This window comes from Callorhinchus milii, unplaced genomic scaffold, assembly GCF_018977255.1.
Source record: "Callorhinchus milii isolate IMCB2004 unplaced genomic scaffold, IMCB_Cmil_1.0 Scaffold5, whole genome shotgun sequence".
NCBI lineage: Eukaryota > Metazoa > Chordata > Chondrichthyes > Chimaeriformes > Callorhinchidae > Callorhinchus > Callorhinchus milii.
In genome coordinates this window covers 19,628,935-19,643,856 of record NW_024704746.1, presented here as the reverse complement: position 1 = coordinate 19,643,856, position 14,922 = coordinate 19,628,935, and the positions used below count along the sequence as shown (strand labels likewise).

At 35.5% G+C, this 14,922-nt stretch overlaps 1 non-coding gene across 1 annotated transcript; it reads left to right on the top strand.

Annotated features, from left to right (window-relative positions):
• The first annotated feature begins 12,655 nt into the window (after positions 1 to 12,655).
• trnav-cac lies at positions 12,656 to 12,727 on the top strand. The gene has a single exon. It is a non-coding gene; the product is annotated as a tRNA-Val (tRNA).
• Positions 12,728 to 14,922: the final 2,195 nt, after the last annotated feature.

Below are 14,922 nucleotides of genomic sequence, written 5' to 3'. Positions count from 1 at the left end.
AACAGATTGCAAAGCACAAACAGAATCGTAACCGTATTGATTGGAAAGGGATTCCTTTTTTTCCCTCTCTCTCTGTCTTTCTCTCTCTCTCTGGCACAGTTTTTTTTTAAGTCAAACATCCAAAGCCTATCTGTCAAATGCTCAAAAAAGGATGATTGTCGATCTTGTTAAACCGCGGGGGGTACAGCAGCAACACAAACACGATTCCTCCCGGACATCTGCGAACCCCACTGATTAATTAATTAAAATTAATTTAAAAAAATTAATACCTGTTTTGCATTTTGATTTGCAGACGTAGGCTCAACAACGTGTGTTTCGTAACGTTGTGCATCCCATCAAAAAAAAAGCCACGGGATTCGCCTCGGCACATCATCATTGCCTTGAGATTTATTAATCGAACTGAAATGAGGGCGACTGAAACCCAACAGCAAACCCGGGTACAAGTGAAACGTCTGCCCTGCAGTCGCCAAGTCTTTTTTTACGTTCATTGCAATTGTAATAATAGCTGTTTTTTCAAAGCCTAGGGATTCGCAAATGTGTTTCTTAAGCTTCATATTTAGTTATGCGACGTTCTGCGTGATTTACCTTATTAATTCCCGGCGATCCATCATCATCATAATAATAATAATGATCCTTGCATTTGATATAGCGCTTTTCACGTCGGGAGGACGTCCCAAAGCGCTTCACAGAAGACACTGTAAAGTGAATTGACTATATTTGTGGGCGAACGCGGCAGCCAATTGCGCACAGCAACGTCCCACAAACAGTCGTAGATTGAAAATGACCAATTTAATTATTGTTTTTGTTTTTTTGGAGGGATTATCATGTAAAAGACCAGGGGTTAAATGGCTCGGGTGTTCGTCAGCCCAGTTTGTGAGCCCGAGTTGTGCGCTGCAAAGCCTTTAACCGGTTAAACAGTGAGGGAGGGCTGAGAGCCACGTTTCCCACTGACAGTCCTGGTGAGCCCCTTTGAAAGTACCATTTCATTAAACTTGGAATAGAGTCCCGAAACTTAACACAGAAGGAAGATTTCATGTCAGCAGCTCTCTAGAAGTCACGCTGCTTCCAAGACACCATCGTACAGCTGATAATACTTTCAATTCTTAGCTGCTTGACACTGGCAGATAAACCTCGAGCAAAGCTTGACAACACGGTGTCAGGTCAAAGCTACTCTTGTTCGGAGGAAGCCCTTAAGTCTAACCCCACAAAAACTACGACTATCACAGATCGGATTGCTTTGATGTTCCTTAACACGGAACTGTTACTTGCTCAGATTTTTTTTTCTTGGATTTCCAAGTTCATTCACACCATGAAACACATGTGGGCCAGGGTTAAAAGAAAGCTAATTGTGACTGAACTAAACATTCAGCAAGTCCACGCATAAAATATTCCATATAATCTTCTCTTTTAAGCCTTCTTGCTGGTTCTGCTTGCAACACATTTCCTTAATTTGTCAATTTATATTCTTGTCGTCGTACCTCGCCTTACAACATTTGCCTCCTGAATCAACCTCACCACAGGCTTTGTGAAATCTGTAAACAATAAACTTAACAGTCAGAGATGTAATGTTCAAGCTGTAAAGTGTATTATTGAAATTTGGAAGCAGATAAAGCGACATCTGCATCATTGTTAGACTGCAGACTTGTTTTTTTTTAACCCCCCACCCCATACTACTCTCACCTTGCACAAGGAATAATAATCATATGGAACAAACTGCCAGCACAAGCAATGGAATAAGGGCATCAAAAAGGGACAAGAGAAGTTCCTGGATATTAAAAAGTTCACATTTCTTTGATTATGAGATAGATGTGTCAAAGGAGTGCATATTTTCCCATCCTCAGAAAATACACAACGACTTAAGCTTTCTTTCTGGAATTTTGGGCATGGTGCATGTTCATCCTCTCTTGTGTCAAACCATAATAAATCACTTAGATTTATGTCTATTTTATGTCTCTGAAGCATTTTATTCTGGTTCAGGAGACTGGGTTGTGCATTTGAAATTGTCATTGCTCAGTTACTGGCTGCCCTAATTCTGCTGGTACTAAATAGTAAAAGAAAGTCAACAAGTCATTTATTAGTTCATACAATTTATTGAAGAATCACAGATTCTTAATCTCCAGTGGAGTTTTTTTCACTGTATAAATTGATAGTACTTTGTAATTATGGTGTCATTTATGTAACATCCCTGCTCCAGTGTGTTTGTTGCTAAGTGACAACAAAGTGTATTTGACTACTCTGTTATATAAATCAAATTACGACTCATGTTCTCCAGCGAAATAAAGAGCCAGCAAAGTTTTTATTTGTGTTGAAGTAGAACTTCATGTATGTTATACTTACACATGCTGGATGGCAGATTTGTGTGGAAAGTTAGGGAACATTAACAGGGAAGTGAACCAGATTATTTGGAATGGATCTGTCTTCTCTTTTCGAACAGTACCATGGGATCTTTATCGTCCACCAGAACATTTACATTTAAAATTTCATCCAAAGGATGGCAGCTCCAAAAAAGGGGTACAACTGTAGCAACGCATTGGAGTGTCAACCTGGACTATGTGAGTTCAAAGTCCTGACCTGAGGTTTGAACGCACAACCTTCTTACTCACAGGCCAGGCTGACATCACATCTCTTGCAAATCTTCACTTGAGGAATATTGAGCAATTACAGTATGGACTATCACAAGCTGATAAACAATTTATAGCAAATAACCTTTGGAAGATTGAAAGAAAAGAAATATTGAAGATGACCTAATCTAATGGGTAAATGTCAAAATCATTAATTTTATTCTGGAGTTTTATTTGCCTCGCAGAGGGCCTGTTTATGTATGCAATTAACATTAACACAATGTGTCCCTCTTGATATTGGAGTGCTATCTCTACAGTGTTATATGCATTTATGTTAGGGTGATTTATAATACTAGTTAACTTTTGAAATGAATGTTCAATGCCACAGCTGATAAGTTCTGGAAGTAAACAGTTATGGGTATTGTTTTATTATGTGGTAATATTTACCTGCAGTAAAAGGTGCATAATACATTAGCCTGCATCAAGTGGATGTAAAACTAAACAGAATGTTTTCTGATGGAGAAGCCAAGAATACTTTGACCACAAGTGTAGCATCAAAATCAGCTTTTATTGTTTTATTATGTGTTTGGTCTTCAGGTAACAGTAAATTAATTCTATGATACTCCTTTGATTTGTCTATACCAAGGAGCTGCTCACCTTGAGCGTTGCTAATATTTACATTGCGTCATTTAGTAATTGAGTCACATTTAAACTGTATTTGTTAACTCAGCTTCCAGGACCAGGTTCAGTGACCTCGCCATCAAGTTTACTGTACCAACAAAATTATTCTAAAAGATCTCAGAAACAGACATAAGAAACCCGAGGCGTCTAGTGTTAAATCATAATTCTTTACAAACTTTTTTTCAACAAAAAGACAATCCTCATTGTTTAAGGTAATTGGTTAATACATTTTGTATTGAAATGAATGAAAAGGCTCTATGCATTGATTTCAAAAGCTGTTCAATAGGAGTCAATATTACCAGAGATGACCAAGTGTGTGTTCTTCTGCAACAACAACAACAACTTGTATTTATATAGTGCCCCTCATGTAGGGTAATGTCCCAGAGCGCTTGAAGTATGTTTTTGGGAGCAGCATGAAGGAGCACGAGCCACGAGATGGTGGCATGCATCTTTGGTTTCCATACTCCCAAGTTCTTCATTGTCAACCACTTCTCATTGGGTGGAAACTCCAATAGGAGTTCTGTTAGCTGAGGAGATTTGTATAAGGCAATAACAGGGAAGTAAATTGAAAGATTTCAAAAGAAATGTAGCTATTATTATTTTAAGCATGAATGCCAAATTGTGACATTCTAGTACTGTCCTATTTGGGGTGTTTCCTCTCCAGGCACAGTCTTTAAAATTGTCTTAAATTGTTAGAAATTTAAAAAATCCATGTTTGGTGTAGTGCACAGGTCCTTATTCAGACAGAGTCAATTCAAATTCAATCTTAATATGCTAATTTTCGTTTAGTCTGCAATATGTAAAATGAGCTGGTTAGTCTGAACTCATTGATATGAATGCAGTTCACCAATTTAGTGCACTGGCCTAACATGCTAAAGATATTGTTGAATTCTAATGCAATCTACATATAGGAGTAATTGAAACAAAAACAAGATGAAACAACTCCATAAACTAGATGAGAGAATTGTCTGGTGTTCAAATTTTAAGCTATAATGTTTGCGGGAAGATATACAAGAACTCTCATAAAAAGGTTATATAAAATAATAATAACCCTTGCATTTGGTATTTCCCCTTAAAGGAAGTCGGAAGGAAGTCTCAAAGTGATTCACAGAAATTACTGTGAATTGGAGTTAATGGTTAGGCAAACACGGCAGCACAATTGTGCGCAGCAATGTCCCACACATAGTCATGAAACGACCAATTTTATTTGGTGGAATTTGGCCAGGATACCAGGAGAAACTCCCTTTTCTTCGAATAGGGCCATGGGATCTTTAACAACCACCTGAACAGGCAGAAAGACCCTTGGATTAATGTCTCATCCAAAGGACGGATGTTATATATTATTGAAAATGCCCTGTATTTCACTGCACGCAAGTGGTAATTTACAGATGAGGCTATACTTGTGAACAGATAAATCTGATGGAACAAATGTGTTCCATTCATTCTTGGCATTGTTAATACTATTTGCACTGTACTTTTCTTCAAAGAATAATATGTTTAAGCAATGGCCTTGACTGAAATTTTCCATTTTATGTTGGACATCCAATGAAATATCTTTCAACACAGTGCACATTTTCATTATATAATTAGGAGTAATAATAACAATTCTTGCATATGATTCAGCACCTACAATATCAAAACGTTTCAAAGTGTTTCACCAGGAATTGCTCTCAAGTGTAGTGACTGTGAATTTATAAACAAATGTAAATAGAGTACAGCTCCTGTAGAAGATTTTTGATACAGCTTCAAATATTAGAAGATAATGTCTTCTAACCACTAGATGTTGCTGTTGTCTAGGTTTGTCTCAACTATTTTCCAAATTACACTATAAACTGACAACATAAAACAATTCAGAACATTTGTAATAAGGTTTATCGTTTATATTTTATGAAGAATGTTTCACGGGATTTTATTTCTGCCTCAGTGCGAAATATTTGGGCTGCTGAAGTTGTGGTAGTAAATAACCAGGTAATTACAGCACGGCAAGAGAAATGGACCACAAAAATGCCAGCTGCTCCAGTTTCCCCTGAAACTCCTAAAATCACTGCATGCATGAAGCAGTGCAATTCACGCTCAGTGTGGATTTTAGTTTTGGAGGACACCAAAGCACCTCTCTGCAGGCAGAATAAATCAAGTGGCATGAAAAGATACAGTTCATTGCACTCTATATCTAACAAGTGTTTGAATTCCATTCGCAGATCCCTCCGACTTGCTGCCTCCTCCTCATCTCAAAATGTACCTTTGGGGTGAGGGTTGCTTTAAAATTGTTACTTGGTAGTGGATTAGATTATTGATTATTCACACAATATTTATTATGTATATTCTCCAAATACGGAACGCTATGCTTCAGTGTTTTACTGGAAGTCTCTACCGATGGCTAATGGAATGACCAAACGTGTTGCTGCTTCAATACCAGCATGGACTAGTTGGCCTGAATGTTTTCTGCCCATTTCCTTGGCCCTTACATTTTATGTAATTTATTCGCGAGCGAAACTGGTTGTCATTAAAGTGCAGCTCAAGATCTGCATTAGGGTTATTTTGATACCCTTTGTTACTGAGCACCATGCACATGTGCAGAACCAAAGCTGGAATGTCTGTGGCATTTTGAATGGAAAGACAGCAGCAGTATAATGGATGTGGGGTGTGGATGCTGTCAGCCCCTAGTACAACAATACACAAATCCCAGCATAAGGAAGTAACTGAAGCTTGTAACTCACCGTAGACACCTCAACAGGAACTAGCAGCTGCAGAGCAGCAACAATTCTCTCTAATTGCTTCTCATAAGGTACAGGGCATAATTATCATACTAACGTCACCATTCATGGAACCACCACAACCCATTTACATCTCTTTGCGATGTTTCAGTTCCAGTAACACTGCATTAGTTGCTCCTTTGTGTATGTGGTTAGTTGCCGACAATTTTTAATTTCATCCTAATGTCTTTTTGTTGGTCTGGTCCTATTTGATCTCTCCTCTGTGCTATACAGGAGCTTCTGCACTGTAATTGTTCCTGTTCTGATGAAGGGTCGAACCTGAAGCGTTATCCTATCATTTTCTCCAGTTGCTAATTGATCGGTTTTGTTGGTTTTATTTCTGATTTTCACCATCACACATTTCTTTTTATTTCTACTAAATATGACATGAATTCTCTCAGTATACAGACACATATTATTATCCTCCTGATGTATAAGCTAAGCCCTGTCAAGCCTGATCTGTCATGACTACAGGTGCAATGCTTGTGGCTCCATTGATAACAAAAATAATGATGCTAGTGATGATAGACAATCCCTCCAGTGGCTGTTCCCAATTTAAAGGGCTTAGAAATCGTGGGATATATAGCATTATGGATGCTAAGAGGCTAGTATTATTTGTGGATTCATTGAATAAAAACAAGTGATATAATCTGATATAATCTTCATTGACATATAAAGCAAAGCAAGCATCTGAATGTGGCAAATCTGAAATAAAAACATAAATTGCTGGAAATGCAACAGCAGGTGAATCAACAACAACAATTTGCATTTACATAGTGACATTCATGTAGGATAAAATCTCAGAGAGCTTCACAGAGATGAGGTTGGATGACAAGTGAGAGACAAGGGTAAGTGCAGTCGAAGAGGAACGTTTTTACATAGTATTTAAACATGAATGGGCGCTAGATGGAGGAGTAGGAGGAGGGTGTTCTGTAGGTTAAGGCACAACATTTCAAAGGAAAAATAAACGTTCCGAGGAGGGAAACCAACAGAACATCAGCTTTGCTTTGACTCCGGTCTCTAATCAACGTGCAGTAAATTTCCAGCAATTTCTATTTTTGTCATTCCTACTTTTTCTCACTTCATCTGTTCATACAGGGTCAAAGAGCAAATACCTAGTGATGTTTATGTGTGAGCACCCAGATGATGGTAAAGTATGCAAATAAAAGTCTTCAAATCTGAAAAGAATCATTATATTCATCAGCAGGTGTTCAAGCCAAATGTCTTATAGAATTCCTCTCCTGGCTGTTTTCCTTTTCTCCATTAAAAAAANTTGAATTGGCATGGAGTTTAGATTTTTCTGTCTTAATAATTGCAAACATTTGAAACAGAATTCTACTACAGTTTGCATTGTATACCAAGATCTTGCTAATGATAGTGATGTGCAGTATTGCCTAATATAAATCTTGCAAAAGTAGTGGATCTCACAGAGTTTAATTTCATTTCTGGTAATAAAATGTAATGCACTTCCATAGTTGACTCAATCCCAAAAGGTGTAGATTCTGAAATAGCACTGGAAATAAAAGTAATAACTAGAATATCAATATAGTTATCTCTTGTGGAGAATAATAACTTCTGCCTATCTCGAAAGAAATCAGTTCTGAATAAGGTTTTATGTATGATTGAAAAAATTCTCTGAACTTGATAGATTTTCACATATCAAACCTTATATCGCTACAAAACTGCTATAAATGACCTCAACATTTTAGTGTTGATATATCCAACCAAAACAGATTTCATCCTATTATACTGACTCGTACAATTGTATTCAAAGCTTCATGCATATCACTTTTCATCTGAGTATGAAAAACATAATTACTTAAAAGGCCGAATAAATCTCCTTATCTGCTTATACTACCAAATGGAATTTGAGCAGGAAATACATACAGCATCTAGTAGCAATGTCGTCTCTGATGGCCACCGTTCTCTCTCACATGCACATTTACAAAACACACAAAAATCAATAAACTGCTTCAGATCCTCCATAGATATTGGGATTAAATTAAAAATGCAAGATACAGGAAGTAAATAGTGGACTAATGTGAAAATTAGATTTTTGGAACATTACTGATCATGGACAAGAGGCTGAGTACTGCTCTCGTCTGACTAAATGGAGGATAAACAATATTCCGTGAGGATTTGCCAAAGAAAATCAATCCTGGAAAGATATTCCAACCATGTAATGTCCTACAAAGGCAGGGTGAGGAAGACGTGCAGTTCCAATATCATAAGATAGAGGTGTTATTCGGTTATTTGGATGAAATCCCTATTTAAAAGTCAATTACTGTCCCAAGATTTTCAGTCATTTAAAATAAAACAAATAACTTTTCTTAAAACAAAAGTGACTTTCAAAATCTCAAAGGACTTAGAAGGTTTGTGTAATCATAAAAAGTCCTTCTGGTTGAAAAATAATCACTTGGAAACAAATACCTAGTTTTGAAACTAGGACCTTTGTAAAATCTATCACAGTGCAGTTATCTTTCATTATTTGTTTTTAAATCTGATTTTAAAACAATTGGATTAGGCAATGATGGTTCTTAATCAGTGTTGTCCATCTCTGAATGCATTCACACTGGTCTTTTCTCTCAAGGCTTGGGCCACTGTTGTTTGAGCCCAGTTAGGATAAGGCTAAAATGCAAACAATAGTGCATTAAGTATGCTGAAATGAACAAACAGAGTCAAATATCTCGCTGTAAGATCATTTTATATATTTTTTGGACGCTTGACAGATGAAATATTTTTTAAAAAATTATGTAACTGTGATTTCTAAATACATTTGATGTGGAACTGGAGAAGAGAAAACAATTGAAAACAGAGGTATCACTTGACTGATACATTATGCATTGTTCACAGGATGTATTCTACATAAACATTAAACATCAAACCAGTTAAAACAGATCTGACACTGCAATTCTTGTAAAACATAAATTTTAGGACTAGATTCAAAGAGGGTTTGAGAAGTACAAACTATCTGAGACATCTATGTTGAGAAAGAGGAGAACAAGTACCAATTATGATAATATATCTGTCTTTTTTCATTAAAGTCTCACTCAACCAACAATATCCCTTTGAATCAAACTGTTGCCTGTCTTATTGTAAAGGTTATCAGGCATTCAAATATTCATCGATTTCACTCATGCTTGTTATTCAGCAACAGAAAAATTCAATATTCTATGATATATATTGGAGTTTGTTTAGAGATATAACCAAGGGAATCAGATTTTTGCATCTAGGGATATGCAAATCTTCTGATCATAAGCTTATCCGAGTGTTTTTGATATCCATTTGTTTCGAAATCTTCAAACAGAATTTAAGATAGTTATTGATTGCATTTAACAATGGTATTCCTAAGTTAGAAAAGGATACAGAATCATTTGCTGAGTTTTTTTTCTTAAATCAAATGAAAACAGTCATTTGCATAGAAATGACATATTGAGGAGAAAGAAATATATAACATGTAATCACACTGAACCCATCAAGTTGCTTAATTCTGAAACCATTTTTATTCATTGTATTCAACGAAAATGCAAACTATGTGGATTTTATATTATTTTTCGACATACAATTTTAAAATGATGGCTATATATACATTTTGGTATAAATCTGTTTTTTTTTAGAAATCAATCTTCTCCACAAAGGTTGACGCTTTCTCTAAATTTATTAACCAAACAAATTAAATTAAACTATTTGCTGCCGACTTATATTTGATCAATCCTGTCAGTCACCCTTCACATTTTTTTCAATGAAGTATTGACATGATCTCTAAGGTAACTTCTACCAGATATAACAATAGATGTCAACTTTCTATTGTCGACCTACAAATCTTTAAGAAAGGGCTGTGCCTTTTCTTTGAAGGCAATTTACCTCACGCTATGCATTGAAAGCCAGCTGTACTTTTTCAGTTGCTGACAGTTATTAATTAGATCAACAAAACCCCATAACAATGAATTACATGCATGAGCTTCTTTCAAATTGCATTTCCTTCCTGTTAAGATCATTAGAGTCTCAAACAAGACTGTCTTTAGAAACTGCATTATTGCATTTGCCCTTCAGCACAGTTTAAGGAATAGATAAAGTTGCACGTATTATGGACAATTACACCAAAACCCCCAATCGGTCTGTTTGATCAATTTTTAGATGGCTGTAAGCTGGTGTTTCCGGCGTCTTTGTTTAGTTCAGCCATTAGAGACATTTCTTACAATGTGTCTATGGTATTGTACACCTTAGTGCGTCAACAGTAGTGAATAAGAAGTTGTGATCTATACAATTGCACTCATCAGAAAAAAGACCTTTTGCTAAAAAATAATGTTTCCTGTATACTACATGTTAGAACCATAGAAATTAACAGCACAAAGTAGGCCATTCTGCCCATCGTGTCTGTGTCAACTCCATCAAGAGCAATCTCATTGAACACTGTGTACTGAACTCTACAATTCGGCACAATTAATATAATTTGAATATATTTACAAGTATTCAACTGGTGTCGGACACATTATTAATCTTTCCTGCATGTTCCATATTTTGTGTTTGACTTTTGTAGACAGATGCAGTTAAAAAGAGACAGATTGCATGATTTTAAAATGAAATTAGGAGTTTAATCTCCTAATATTCCATTCCTTTTCTGCCTATTTGTTCCCTGCACACAATAATATTGTGTATTAAGCACAAGGTTTCCTATTACTACAATATAGAATTTGTAATTTGATATTAATAAAGATAGCAAACCATTCCATACCAAAAATTCTGATTATTACAAACATAGCTGTCACGTCTTTCCTATAAATTCTATTGATCTTGCATCAAATGGAAGATTGGTTTTATTTTGTCTTTTGTGGTATTCATTTATTTTAGTTCCGTTGTAAGTGATCCACAAAATGTCTTAACTACTTTGACAATCCCCCGTGGTCAAAAAAAGATGACCCATTATGTTTCATTTGTGGAGTGCAATTGGTGCAAGCAAAGCAAACAGCAATACTGTCAGTTCTGGACAGTAGTAATCTCAAAACTATTCCATGTTTATTTTTATGCACACTCCCTTGAGTTATGTAGAAAAGTAGATGTATTGTGGAAAGGAACGTTGATGAGGATAGCAAACATTAAATGACATTTGCCCATCGTCCTTAAGAATTACAATATAAAGATTGTGCCTTCTCCTTCAAAGAAGTAGCTGTCCTGCTCTATTTATTCTAAGGTTTAAAATCACAGGGATTTATTTAAACACAGAATATGATATTTTAAGGTCATATTTATCTTCTGCAGTACTGGGATTTATATTGTGTTTATGACAAGATACTTTGCAATCATTTTACAAGAACTGTTATTGCCTCTGCGTGTTTATCAATGAACCTTAGTTGAGAAGTAAATACTCTTCAGATAAATTATACAGCAGGAATATTAATAATCTGTGTTTTCAAAATGTTGCCATTAATAGTCTTGAAGATAGTTCTGACCATTTCTAGACAATTAAAGGAAAAGTGCTTCAATTGGAGTAATTCAACCAACTTCCAGGGCATTTTCTTCAGAAGTCCTTACAATTGAGATTCTTAGCTCTAATTACATACAGTGGAGTTTTGCAGAAAGCTTTCCGTATGTTTGATTTGATAGCAATACCACTTACACTTTTGAACAAGATTAGGATGGCTAGTCAAGGTTTTTCTTCAAAACGTGAAATGCCTTGCGCAAATTGCCCCTCCTGTAATACTATACCCAAGTTTACAATGTGTTAAGCTCATTCTATTTAGTGGAGTTACCAACTGATTGTTTTGAAGGTAGGCCCATGAATTTCACTGTTGAAATAAATATTCTTCTGTACAATTTAACCAGATAAAAACCACTTGGATAAACTTACTGAATCCCTGCAAAATGACAAATGAAAGCAAACGTGATTTATTTTTTGATAGTCATTATTTTAAAATAGTCATTTCTTCTTTTAAAATGCAGTTCACTATTTTCATAATTAAGCTCCAGTATACATGATCATTCACTGTCCATTCAAAATGTCGAAAATAATCTGAGATAGCAAATGTATTGTCATCTGTTCGTAAGCAAAAAAAAATTTACACGTAACATACAGTGTATAAAATAAACTGTTTGATCTTTGTGCCTTGTGAAAAGATGCACAATTTGCATTTGTAAAGAAACAAGTGAATTATAAAAATAAGCATGATTAACAAATTAAATAAGATGCAAATAAATGTAGAAACAATTTTTGTGTTTCTTCATAAGCAAACAACATGATTACTGATTAGATAACAAGCTTCTGAACACTTGCTTCAAAATGCATCGTGGGTTTGACTTCAGCACTTTGCCTCCTTGAATAATTAACAAGAATTCTTGATATAATGTCCAAACTGTACTCTTGGTGTTCCTTCAGGAAACAAAAAGCTGCTACTTAAAATGTACTTGATGGAGGGAACACTTCACAATGTGGTCAATACATTAAAAATTAAAGCCTTCCATTACCGCTACAAAACCAAAATACAACACAAAACACAAGCATAATGAATGAAAGTAGTAATAAAACATTATTTTTTTTTGGGGTGGGGAGTGAAACATTTCTAAGCAACAATTCTGTTTTGACCAAAGTTATTAATGGATTTTTCAGAACTGATTTGCCAGGTTGTTTTCAGAGAAAAAAACTTGTTTACAGAGAAAATGTGGAGTCCTGTAGCTCAGTGGTTAGAGCATTCGCCTCACAAGCGAAAGACCTGGGTTTGATTCCCGGCAGGACAAAACCTTGGGCAAGTTTCCTTTCCCCACATGCCGGATAATAATCCTTCAAAAAAAATAATGAAATTGGTCACTTCAATCCACGACTGTTTGTGGGACCCTGCTGTGCACAATTGGCTGCCGCATTTCGCCCACAAATATATAGTCAATTCACTTTACAGTATATTCTGTGAAGCGCTTTGAGACATCTAGAAGACATGATAAGGCACTATATCAAATGTGAGGATTATTATTATTACTATAAATGCTTTAGTCATGTACATCTTCATAACAGTATCCTGTCCACTGAAAAGTGAACTGGCAAAAAAGGAATATTTGATAAAGGATGAGTACATTTAATAACTTGCATTTGATAGTTGCATTTGATGTCGCCTCTTGTAGAGCATAATCAAAATGTCTCAAAGCGCTTCACAAGATTTTTACTGATTTTTAATGATTTCAGTTCCGCTGTTCTAATTATTCTGTTGTTAGAGCCAAGATGCTTGCTTAATTCAATCAAGTTCAACTTGTGTGTACAATAAAGTGCTTTTTCTTGTTTCACAGTTGTAAACACACAATGCTAACACTGATTATCTGAATATATACAACCTTTTACAATACAGGCCAATGTTGCACCTAAAATTATTCTACCAATTATTCTAAGAATATTTAATATTTCAGTCTGATCAGCCATTGATATACATACGGAATAAATTAGTTATTTCTAATAAATAAATTAGTTATACATTTTCTCAATCAACTTCGGTCACTTAAAAATTGAGATTAACTATGTTTGTCCATTTTTATTTTAAATAACAGAGTGTTTCTGATTCTGTCATTATTTGGCATTCTGGCTTTATGTGTGTTTTCCTGCCATACATGTTGACCAACAGGATAAACACTTTGTGCATTTGATTCTGCAACATTTATCAGGAATTTTGTACAATGTAACGCTTGGATCAGCCATTTGCCTGAACCAACAAGAGTGCAAAACCAATCATACATTTCTTCATTACCATGCATTGTGTATCCTGAAAGTTCTATATTAATTTCAATTTCATATAACATAATTTGTAGATTATCTTGGCATGTTGTATCTCTGCGTCCATACTTTCATTTTTACTGAAAGTAAAAAACGTGGGAATCAGTGGAGGTATATTACAATGGATATGCAATTGGTTGCCTGGAAGAACCCAGAGGACGGTGGTACAGGGATGACATCAGACTGGGAAAATGTTACCAGTGGAGTTCCACAAGGGTCTGTTTTGGGACCTCTTTGGTTTATATTTTTATAAATGATCTGGAACTAGGAGTCGCAAGTACCATGGCTACGTTTGCAGATGACACCAAGCTAATGAAGGTGGTAGATTGAGAAGCTGAACAAGATAGGTTACAGGAGGATTTGAACATACTTGGGAATTGGGAAGATTTGATTCTTTCAAACACAGACTAGATAGTTTTCTTTTAGGAAATAACATTATGGGATATAGTACATAGGGAGTTTGGGACATATGTGCATGCGACCACCAGGAATGTGGAAGGTGAACTAGATGGACCTTGGTCTTTTATCATCTAGCATTTCTTATGTCCTTATCATGATGTGCCTCTGACATCATATACCTGTCCTTCCACAGCAATTATCCCATGTCATCTTACACTGGTATGACACTGCCATGCTTTATAAGTGAAGCAAGGATAAAATATATAGCATTATGGATGTTTGAGACTGAGTAATTACATTTGCAATTTCCTCTCGAGATTTAGGTGACATCATAAACTGTGAGAGTAAAGTGGTTTATAGATGTCATCTGAACTTCAAAAGTAAATTACAGTTTCATAATTATTCTTTATCATCTTTACAGTTTTTTTTAGAATATACATTACAGACTCAAATAAAATTAAAACAGAGCTGGAATTACATTAGATATCGTCATGGTAGAATAATGTTGTTACAGGATTTACAGAGGTATAATGTGGGAATCATTTTGCAATTGCCTCGTAAACAAATGGAAATTTCAGAATCAAACGGATACTAAAAAGAGAGTCTGAATATTGTATTTTATAAACTGAAAGATTGATGTGGATGAATTACTGACAGGTATGGAGTCCCTCATTTGATTTAGTCCTGAGGCTCAATTACTGACCCCAAACAATTCAAGCCAGCATATTGGCCAGCAATTCATCCAACAGTCAATTACCCTGTGCATTTCAATTAACTA